Source organism: Dermacentor andersoni, chromosome 4 (assembly GCF_023375885.2).
Source record: "Dermacentor andersoni chromosome 4, qqDerAnde1_hic_scaffold, whole genome shotgun sequence".
NCBI lineage: Eukaryota > Metazoa > Arthropoda > Arachnida > Ixodida > Ixodidae > Dermacentor > Dermacentor andersoni.
The window spans coordinates 173,865,739-173,877,594 of NC_092817.1; the positions used below are offsets into that span (position 1 = coordinate 173,865,739).

The 11,856-nt window shown below is 46.2% G+C and overlaps 1 non-coding gene and 1 pseudogene across 1 annotated transcript; both read left to right on the top strand.

Moving 5' to 3' along the window:
• Positions 1 to 791: 791 nt before the first annotated feature.
• Positions 792 to 9,216, top strand: LOC126530675 (very long chain fatty acid elongase 7 pseudogene; annotated as a pseudogene).
• A 1,949-nt stretch (positions 9,217 to 11,165) lies between these two features.
• On the top strand, positions 11,166 to 11,238 carry TRNAT-CGU (transfer RNA threonine (anticodon CGU)). The gene has a single exon. It is a non-coding gene; the product is annotated as a tRNA-Thr (tRNA).
• The last annotated feature ends 618 nt before the right edge of the window (positions 11,239 to 11,856 follow it).

Genomic DNA, 11,856 nt, shown 5'->3' on the forward strand with positions numbered 1-11,856 from the left:
CTTAAAATTTTGGGATCCAAAATACTGTTATTACCTTCAGTAAAAATAGATGTGTTGCGCTTCTTTCTGTCATGGTGGTATTCTAGTATTAATACTGGGTTCCTACAGTTATCACCAGCGTGCCCAAGTACTGCACTATACACAATCTATATTTCCTGATCGACTCAGTTGTTTGTCGCCGAAGTTTGTTTGATTTTTCTTTCATTTGCGTTCATTTTACGTTGTTTGTATTTCGGACGCTATTATTCCGAGCTATTTGCGAAAAAAAAGCGGTTTGCGTTTTTTTGTAGAAATAAGGAAGAGGAAGCCCCTGTAGGAAAGCTGTGACAATTACCATGCGACGCCATAACGAGCGCTGCAATATATTGGCGTATGCAGCATACTGGTGTGAATGTCCACTGCTTGTTTTCTCTTCAGCAACAAACAATGTGCGAATGCTTTGAGCTCAGCACTGTCTTGCCACAGTTCAAGCCACAAATGCAACGCGCCCGTGCTGTGCGTACCGTCAAAATTCCGCACGGAAACAGCGCATAAAATGCAGCAGCGCGCTTGGCAGCCGGAGCATAAGCTTTCGTTCGGGGCGACGGCCGACCAACGGGCCTCTCAGCGGCAGTGCCCCACATCCGGCGGGGCCAACGCCACCGCGTTGTCCCACTTACGTAATCCTGACCCACATGGCAATAAGCAGGGGCCAACCCTCGCCCTCGGCTCCTTTAAGAGCGAAAGTCGGTCCGTCGTCACACTTTCTCCCACTTGAATTGTTCGCCGGCCAAGCGACGAAGCCGCCGTCGTTCACATCTTCCGTGCGGTAAATCAGACGGACAGCACCCGTAGCCATGGCCTCGCTTAGGATCGACTACGTGGACCAGCTACGTCAGTGGCTGTACACCAAGGCTGACCCTAGGACGCGTGACTGGTATCCCGTGGGAGATCCCGTCTTCATCACGGTCATAGTGTCGAGCTACTTGCTCTTCATCTACGTCCTCGGACCACAGCTGATGGCGTCACGCAAGCCCCTGCCCATCAAAAGGCTAATCAATGTCTACAACGTGTTCATGGTAGTGTCCAATGCCTTCTTCTGCTGGAAGTTCCTGGCCAACTCCTACCTCTACGGCGGCTACAATCTCTTCTGTCAGGGAATGAACTACTCGACGGACGAGCACTCGCTCAACATCATGTACTACGGCTACTTCTACTTGTTCGTGCGCGTCGCCGACTTCCTGGATACGGTGTTCTTCGTGCTGCGCAAGAAGTACGACCACATCACGCGCCAGCACGTGATGCACCATTCCCTGGTGGTGGTCAACGGCTGGCTCTTCTTCACGTTGGGCGGCGATGGGCAGACTCTGTTCGGCCTCATCATGAACTGCGCCATCCACGTGGTCATGTACAGCTACTACTTCCTTGCCGCCTGTGGGCCCGAGTACCGGCGTTACGTGTGGTGGAAGAAGCACCTCACCACCGCTCAGATCGTGCAGCACGTGCTCATAATCGCTCACGGCTTCATCACTATCTTCTACGACTGCGGGTATCCCCGGTACTTGCTCTTGGTGGCGATGCCTCAGGGGATGCTGGGACTGGCGCTCTTCATCAACTTCTACTTCTTCGAGTACAAGCGTAAGACGTTCTCTGAGGCACTCACCGACGGCGTGTGCATGCTCAAGAGAGACTAGTCGTGAGTTCATCTATCCTTGGTCATCGGACGGGAAGGACTACGGGTGCCTGTAGTCAGGCGGCATGCGGCAGTTCTTCCTTCATTGCCTGCACTTCAGCACCACGTGCAACATATGAGGACTGCGGATTTCGTTGTCTGTAACGCACCGAGCCCGTTCTTCCGTCCGTATAATCAAAGCACCACTACAGTGCTCCGTGCTTCAAGTGAGCCACAGTTACAACAAATGGCGATGAAATCTGACCGTATGCAGCCTGACAAAGTGCGCAGCTATTCTGCTGAAAGTGTATTCCTCCGCCACGTGACTCATGCAAGCCATCAACGTCCTGTAAGCGAGCCTTGGTACAAGCTGTTTCTTAATTGTGTTCGTGAAAACTCTACAAGCGACACGAAATGTCCGCAGTGCTCCACTTTTTTGGGAGAAGAGCGGGTTATGCTTGCGGAATATTTTGTTCAGGAGCTCAGAGGCAGTCGTTCCCTACTGCGAAGATTGTAGCGACCATCGCTTGTCTTGGCAAATTCACACCATCAAGTGTCGTAGCAGGACTTTCTCAAAGAAGGGCGTGTAGGGTATTATTGAAATATTAGGTCCCTGACGGTTGGCTTTATACCTAGAAATATGTAAAATTCCCGTTAGGACAGAATCTATCAGACTCCTGATGCCCGTCAAAGAAGCTAAAACAATAAATAGCCGTGATTTATAGGAGTGGAGCTTTCTGTGAAAAAAAGAAGATGCATATGTTGGTGGCTTCATGAAGGAGAATTAGGTTCCGCTAGGAAAACCTCAGATTGACGTCTTCTTGCCTAATCAATCGTGAGTTCTCAAAAGCTGCGCTAGCTTCTCGGGATTGTTGGCGCGCACTATAGTGCGTAGTTTGCTGCGCATGCTGTGAGCTGCTAAAGTAGAAACAGGCACGCAACTTAACCTTTCTCTCTGCCCTCAGTCGATCTCTCTAAATGAGAGACGAAATAGAGGGATATCCGTTTTTCCAAAGCAGGGAGAACTGAAGGAGCTTGCTTAATTTGAGTGTGTTTCATCATGCGTGTCGTAAAGATACTGGCAAGCTTTTAGGCCTCAGTGTAAGGGCAAAATTATCTATATTTCTAATGTAACCGACCAGCCCAAAGCCAAAGTAACCAATCATATATGAATTTGACTAAATTAAGTGGCAACTACATATGTATGAGTGGTGGCACAATTTCACCATCACAACTGTTGTAAAAAGTGGAGACGTAATTCAATTGTGCATTTCAGCAGGGCGAGCTTACTATGCACTGTACTATAGCAGTGTGAATGTGAAAGAGTAGGATAGGCTCGAACAATGAGCACACTTCCAAAGGACGTGCAAAAAAGAGAACAGCCAAAAGCAAAACACTTTAGCTGCAATTCCGCATTCGAGCTTGTCGAGACGATGTCATAAAATTAGATATAAATAATTTGCCATGGCTGGTTCATAGTTATTTCTGCATCAACAGCAGCAGACAATTTTAGGAGAGCTTTAGTTTTACCAGGGTCCTTCGTATTGAAGGACCATAGTTTTACCGTGCACGCATCCAAACCTTTGCTAGTATTCGACCAAAGAGCGCCGCCCTTGGCTTGGGCACCAGTATGCTTCACGGTATCAGGGGTAATAGGGAGTTATATAAGTATTGGCGGGCACCAAAAACATGGTAAAGTGTTTTGTAACAGTTAAGACAGTTTATCCGGTATTTTGTACTTATAACTTCAAAATTATGCTCTTACTCGATTAAAAGCTGTCAAAAGTGATTGCATCTAAGTTGTTTCAAGGCATAGGAAGTATAGCATTAAATAAAATAAGCGAGGGCCTTTATTAGGAGCTGAAAAGCCAGAAATCATAAACTCTGCAGTATGTGGCGTTTGCACACCCCCATCGCTCCTTGTTATAAATCCCCTAGCCCGCGCTTTACCGATCAGCATCTGATGACGTACACACCTGTAATGTCTAAGTGTCTTAAAATCAATAGTGCACTTAGGCATTGTGAAAATTCCCAATCTGCGGTTTTTTCATCACTTAGGACGTTTCGACGTGCCAGGATGTAGCCTCCGAGCAAAAAAAAAAAAAAAAAAAAAAAAAAAAATTAGGAACATCATATATGGCCGGCATTCTACGATGATATTCCTCCATTCTTGTTGTTCTGAGTTTGTGAGAACATCAAATTGGACTTATTACGCGCTCTGCACGTAGCTCAGTCTAACGAGTGTCATTTCACGGCATGGCCGAAAATATGCAGGCCCGCATGATGACCACGGTGGGGCCCTTTCGTTATCATAGCACGCAAGTTGGCAACAGCGTTTACTGCGCCATTCGAACGGGAGATTTAAAAATCACACCAGTTGAGGTCATGCTGTCCCATATTTTTGCCCTCACTGAGCCCACACTAAAGATCTACGTTCCCATCAGCTGTGACTCGTCTGCCGAGTGGCGTAAACCACAACAACTGATACCTCATCGTGTCAGTGCCATTGCCGTGGGTTCAATGCTTAGATCGCACGACAAGACAAGGCGCGAATATGCGTGGCGGATATTTCATTGCCAGGCCGGAAAGTGTCTTGGTGTGACGGTGACCCGGTTTTCGTCCAGCAGCTCCCCGCGCGTGCGGTCAGGTCGGGCCGGCCGCGCCGGTGTATGTGGGACGCGGTTGTGCAAGTGATTCAAGCAGCGTGCGTCTGGCCACTCGGCTCGCTTTCTTTCACAATGCATTTGGCTCGAGCCGCGATTGAAGACGATAGGCCTTTCCTCACTCTGCAGCGGCTTTAGATCGCAACCTTAGCGCTGCTCCGGTATCTCCAAATGAGTTGCTCTCAATTGCTCTGCATTATGCTGTCGACGGTGCCCTAATTATCTCGCCGTAAATTTAGTTTTGACACTTTGTCACATGCCCCTCTGTTTTCTGCTTTAGACATTGAGGAAGTGATAAATAAATTGGCAAATTGTCTAATCATCTAGCGTCCGACCAAAGAAAAGCTCGAGACCAATTCCAAAAGTGATGAGACAGAACAACAGTTGTGATCGAAAAACACCTTGAGTATCAAACAGCTGCACAGATTGCATCTTCACGCAGATTTAGACTACGTTTCTTGAGAGTCGGCATCGACCGGCTTCGTGGTTTGAGGTTTCCGAAAGGCGCTGATGGTATAAGTGGCAATGCCCACTGCGTCATATCGCTGCTGCTCCTCGTTGGGTAGACGAGAAAAAGAGCGGTGCGCTAAGTTGGTAGGCACGGAAACGATTTTCTGCATGTAGAATCTCGCACGTTAAATCTTATTTTGCAAGCAGGATTGTTTTAGTCTAAGTTTCAGACATGCCGGAGCCTTTCATTGCCGCCAGCGACAACGGAGTATTACTTTCAGCATTGTTTCTGTCGCTTTTAATTATCTCTTCCAACGTTTTAGAGCGGTAAATTCACACTCCACTTGGAGGCAAGTAATTCTCTGTGCCTACTCATATGAAATGTATCGCGGAAAGCGAGGCACCACTTGTGTTCACACTGTCATGAGGAGCGATGTTTACGCACATGTGAGGAAGCCTGCGTTCACTTCTTTATGCAATGAATGTCAAAACATGTTTTAATGAAGTTAAGAAAAAACATTCGGCAGATACACTCAAGACTGCTTACGTGTGGGCATGCGAAAGGATTATATTCCCATTGGTGCAACATATCTTCTTTCTGCGCTTTCCTCGTCCACGCTAGCTCTCGCCTACATTCTAACTGCGACTGGGTAAGGCCAAATCGAAGAGCGCAAAGCGTCTCAACGTGCTCGCTTGGCCGCGAGGAGTTCACAACTCGAAAGACACCCGCCGTGGTTGCTCAGTGGCTATGGTGTTGGGCTGCTGAGCACGAGGTCGCGGGATCGAATCCCGGCCACGGCGGCCGCATTTCGATGGGGGCGAAATGCGAAAACACCCGTGTGCTTAGACTTAGGTGCACGTTAAAGAACCCCAGGTGGTCGAAATTTCCGGAGTCCTCCACTACGGCGTCCCTCATAATCAGAAAGTGGTTTTGGCACCTAAAACCCGACTATCTAATTTTTTTTAACTCGGAAGACCGCTCAGCGCCGTCCAACTGAACATTAATGTTTTTTATTTTATGCACTCCCTTTATAAGCTCATGACGTAGCGCCACTTCGTCCCCATTGGCTGCGCCATCACGTGTGCAATGACGTACGCACTAGGCCCACTTTTAGTCAACGAGAGCCGTGGAGCCGCCGTGGTGTCGGCGAGGCATGCTCGTTTCGCACCCTAGAGGACCGGACTCGGTTCCCACCCAGACCGAAATTTACCAAATTTTGTTTTCAAAGCTATCAGTTTACTTAGCTTACAGAAGCCGCCGTGAGAAATTTGACGTCAATCCGTGCATTTTGTGACGTGTTCTTGTGGTTCCTACCGTCGGCTATCTTTGGTACCATCTTTCGATCACGTCGACTACGCCGACGGGTTTTCGCGTAATGGGGCGTATAATGCTTTCGCATTAATAAAGACTACCGCTGGTCAGCAGGTGCTTTGTAGGCAGTGACATCACACCTGCTCATAGGGACGTTGTATGTACCGCGAGCGCGAATTCATCAGAAATTTATTATCCACCTTTTCCATTTTCTCAGGTACTCATCGCTTAGTTATACGAGATGTAAACGTAACTGCAAACACTGTGTAATGCGACTTCAAATCCGCGCTTGCCAGTACGAGGCGCCGTCAGCCTGGCGTAAGTAGTGGCATATTCTTGCTAACGCATTACCATGAGGGCATGTAAATACGTCAGAATACAGCTTTTTTTTGCTTGTTCATTTGTGTTCATCACTCTTCTTTCTTGCTTTTGCCGTTACTATTTGCAAGCTTCTTCTCTTGTTTGAGTGTTGGAAAACCAGAAGTTTGCCGGGAAGCATGTGCAGATTTCAATATGTCGTGTTTATTAAGGTTACTTAAAATGCCCGTGGCAGTTTAGTTACATCGCTAAGTCAGTCGAAGCCATGAAGCACAAACACACATACTGGTGCAGCTATTTTCCGTGCGTGTAGCGTTGAACTGCAGCCCGCAGATTCAGTGAGTGAGTGCCTTAGCAATACCGAACTTGGAATGTTGTACACCCTATTACAGTGGCTATCAGCAGGATAGCCAGAATGCTCGGATGTCTGAGTGTAACCGCACTCATTCATTGTAACCTGACCTGTTTCAACACTTGACGATGCCCATGCGATGATGACAGACAGTCGCCATCCTGTGTGCCGGTAATTTAATGCAGCAACTGCAATGAATTCATTTCAGTCGCTGCGGCAATGCGGAATCTACGCAGTAGTGTCTCACCGCGACATTCATGAAAAACCCGTCTGAAACGCGTCCTATGCGGTTGGTGCTTGAGAGCAGTGCTAAAGGCTAAAAGCTTAGCTAGTTGGAAATTGAACATGTGAGATATTTCCAACGCATAGGGGGAAATGAAACATCTTTAAAAATGGCGTGGTTTGACGCTTTTGGATGCTGTAGTTTGGCAATCTCAAAAGGGTTTAGGTTTTTACAAGTCTGACCTGCGTTGACACCAGTCTACTTTGACGGCTGCGAAAATAGTTTGGGTCCCAAGTACTAGAGCATATTTGGAACATGTTTCTGAAGCTTGAATGCAGCTAAAGTCACCAGAAAAAGATATCATTGCTTAACCCTTGATACCTTGATTCTGATAGGATAAGAAAACACGGCGTGAACAGCTTTAAACTTACATAAAATGTCGCTATCTTTTCTTACGCGCAGATTCCAGACTGCCTAGTCAGCCGCAATCTTGTTCGGACACCAAAGTAACCTATATTGTTCTTCTTTGTTGTGCGTTGTTCCGGACGTTCTTTGCTGATTTAGTCGGGAATCAGAACGAGGCTTAATATTGCTACTCTCGCCATTGCTCGCCGTCTGCGGCGAGCATTGAAATATAGCCTTGAAGTTGCCACTGTGATTGTCAAGTTGGCTGCGCAAGAGCCTTCGATAGTGCGACGTGGTCACCATTCACCTTGCATAGCTCTCTGCCTTCCACGTTTCTGGTTGTCGAACCGAGGTAATTTTTATTGATTTTTTTTTCTTACTGCTTCGTTCGACCACATGTTCGTGGTCTGTGCTTACGGTATGAAAGAAGAATGGTTTTGTTCAATTCCTGACTTCTTCCATTTTACTCGTCCTCTTTTCAGGCCAATTCGTCCATGCCAACGCGTGGTAGCAAACAAATAATTTTGAATTGTGCGCGCAAATTGAATAGTTGCTTTCGCATGTTGCCAGACTACAAGACAAAAAGTTCACGCAGAAACTCCTCTGGTAGATGCCTAAGTATGCATAAGCATTGTGCCACTTGCTCATCTGCATGCATCCCGGCGTCATTATCAATGTTATGGGACTTGATCCGACCAGCATAAACCCTTATCAGCCCTCATCGGTCGTTCGCTGATCATGTTCGCTATCGAACATGATAAGGTAGGTTTAGTCAAGATAGGATGCACTTCGGCACTCGAACCCACGACCACTGCTCCTAATTAAGGTAAAGTTAATTAGCCAAAGTTAATTAACGCACTCGTATCCACGACCTCTGGTGAGAGTCTAACGCACGACCTTTGGTGTTAATTAAAGTAAGGTGAATTAAGGTTAATTTAGGGAATGCTTTGAAAACGACCACTATATTTGCTGAGGGGGCATGCAATTCTTTGCTAATGGTTCGGATGTTCTTTACTGAAACGTATGCTGTTCGGTATTGAATGGACAATTTAAATGAATGTGTGCCCTGTTCCTTTCGTTTTGCTGAGCGCTTGTAGCCTCTGCCTTACGTAGATATGAGCTATTGCATCTTTTGCTTGCTCACACGGGTACGAGCCATTCATTGTTGTACTTGACGGACAAATTCCTCGTTGGGCAGGCTTAGAAATGCCTACGCATTTAAATGCTCTTTGGCGTATTAGATGGTGCCTCATGTGTTGAAGCCGATTGCTTTTGAAGGTAGCGCATCTTTCAGCAGTACTTGTAGATAAAGGCACTTTTGTGTAACATGTCATATAAACATAAATAAATCTGAATGAGCACTCCCGTAAATAATTCGGCTCGCGTCGAGAACTATAGTGTACAGAATGTACTTCGCCCGCCTTTCTGTCACTAACCTTCATCTTTTAATTGTTACGAAAGTCACAGATAGTTTGTAAAATATTTCTACTTCATGTTGAAGTAGAAATATTTACTATATTACTAAATATTTACTCAAGTAGAAACTTTAGCAAAAGCTAATCCGGTGTTACGGGGTTTTATATTTTTGCCGCTTTTGACGAATGGTTAAAGATAGTTAGTGCTTGAATGGAGCAAACGGTATGCGTGAGAGCGTCCTGCAGTGTATTGTTTGTTAACCGATATTGTCGTGTTTGTCCCTAGCTGTTTGCTTGTTTTGTTACAAAAAAGAATAAAATATTCGAGGAGGCCTTCTTGCGACGGCACTTCGAAAGAGCAGAGCTACCTGCACTCTGCGGCACTACATGTTGTTGAGTTTTGAAATAAACGACACGCCTTGTCAAACTTCGTTGTTCTTCCATTGCAATTTGTCATACCTGTCACAGGTTAGTAGTGCTATTTGCTTTCAATGCGATTAGAATTATTTGGCAACGTCACCCAGTTTTCAACATGAATCTAGGTATCTAACCTCCTTCACGCCAACTTCCCTCATTGCATGGGTAGGTTCTACAGGGTACGTGCCCGAAAACATAACTTGGGGATATAGAACTTGATGCATTGGATATGCGGGATAGGACATCATCAGGTAACATCATCAAATATGTGGAGCTCGACGATATGTAGAACTGGACGTGATCAGGTGACACATCACTTTACGAAGACGTCATCGCATGACGTTACTTTTGACGTGATGACATCATCAGATTATGTCGCCAGACAATATCGTCTCGTGGCGATTCCGTTACCGCGTAACGTAACGTTTGACGGATGATGTCCTCACGCAACCTTTGGTGTGAACACCTTATACACGCGACGTTCAACGTGTTGACGTAATCACGTTTCGTCATCGCGTCGAACATGACGTCGTCACTTCGTCGCATGGATTTTGGTTTCGTCGGATGTTAACGCCAGATTTTTCGCTTCATGAGCCATATAATGATGTATATATAAAAGATACCCCCCCCCCCCCCCCCCCCACCCCCTCAGCAGTTTTAGTGGCGGTTTGCACAGCTTCGCTGGATATCCGCTTTCGCATGGCCGGGATGGCGAGTGATATTCTCTTCCTTGTTTACTTTTCTTGTTTAAATTTTTTTTCTGCCTTGTTTACTTTTTCTGTTTGCCTGCTTTTTGCTCGGTAATATATCCATTACGGGGGAATGCACCGAAAGCCAGCGGCTATGGAGTTGTGGATGGGGAAGCGCATTAGTTGCGGCCTTCGCAATAGATTGCTTATGCAAGTGCTCCGAAGCATTAAGACTGCGTTTTGAGAGCGACGTAGAATCTACCAGATGCTCTGTCACAACTACAAATGTACGGAGTAGAGCATTGCACGGTCCCCGGTTGACTCGAAAGACCGGGCCCTGCCCGGTCCTTGTACTGGGCTCGCACCGGGTACGCAGCTCGTGCCCAGACCGGATTTGGGCCTAGGAGCTTCGGGCTCAGATGTGATCCGGGCCTCAGTCGGGCCTGAATTAGGCCCGGCCATGCTATTTGCAACTCCGCAAAACTGACGACCATAAAAACTGCGGCCCTGAGAAAATATTACATTCGTGGTACCAGTCAGTTCCTGGGAGAGCCGGGACAGATGGGCCGTGGCACAGCAGCGATACGATGCACGGATTAATATTGACTGACGACGCTCTTCAGTTACTGGGAAAGCAGGTACCAGTGCTCATCCGTGCCCACTCTATGACTCGCTTTTCAATGCCATTAGCATTCTTCGCACACCAGACACTTTCTACAGCGAAGCTGTTTACCTCTAGCGCCTGTATGCATCCCCCGCATGCGTTCCCAAGGGGGGCACCCTGGCCGGCTTGCGTCCGTATCACGAGATGGTGCAATACAGGGCCGACCTGCTGCGGAGATGGAGCAGGCTTCAAGCACTCCGCCAACTTCCGAAAATCGGTTGAATATGTTTGGTCCAAATAGAACCACATCAATACGGCGTTGTAACAGAAAAACCTTCCATTATATATATATATATATATATATATATATATATATATATATATATATATATATATATATATAGATATATATATATATATATATATATCATAGGAAGCCAACAAGCTCAACAAGGACAACATAGGGGAAATTACTTGTGCTCAATAAATTAAATAATGAAACTTTAAATTAATGGAAATGAAAGTGGGTGAAAAAGCAACTTCCCGCAGGTGGGGAACAATCCCACAACTTTCGCTGTGTGGGAGATTAGCCAGCTGGCACTGGCTAACACTCCCAGGGTTCTACTAGGAAACGTAAATGCCCAAGAAAGTAGATGCCGAAACGGCGCCACGGTAGCTCAATTGGTAGAGTATCGCACGCGTAATGCGAAGGTTGTGGGATCGTTTCCCACCTGTGGCAAGTTGTATTTCCATCGACTTTCATTTCCCTTAATTTATCGTTTGTTTATTTCATTTATTGAGCGCAAGTAATTTCCCGTATGTTGTCTCCTTGGTGTAAGTGTTTTGTTGGCGTCTCATGATATGACTAATAAATATCTGGCACCCTCGGTTAACCCCCTTTCTTCTCATATATATATATATATATATATATATATATATATATATATATATATATATATATATATATATATATATATATATATATATATATACATTAGAAAGTGCTCTTACTGTACCAAGTTGGCCCTTCATGCGCTTTATTTTATTGTTTTGATTTCTGTTTGACAAATAATGAGAGGTGGAAAGGGTGTAGCGCTTCTCACGCGCGTCGGAGGTGACTGCACGGCTGCAGCAGCGATTACGGCATATGCACTGGAGGTGCGGTGACTTGCGGCGGTTGTTGTGTCGGCGTAGTGTGCTGCCGTATTAAATACCAATGTATGATTTCATAATGAATGCAGCCTTAACGAGGCGGTACACTGCGCTGCACGCGACGTAATTGACCGTCGCGGAACACCGCTCGAGGTTGACGCAGACAAGGACAGGCTAACAGCTATGCAATGAAATAACTAAGGCT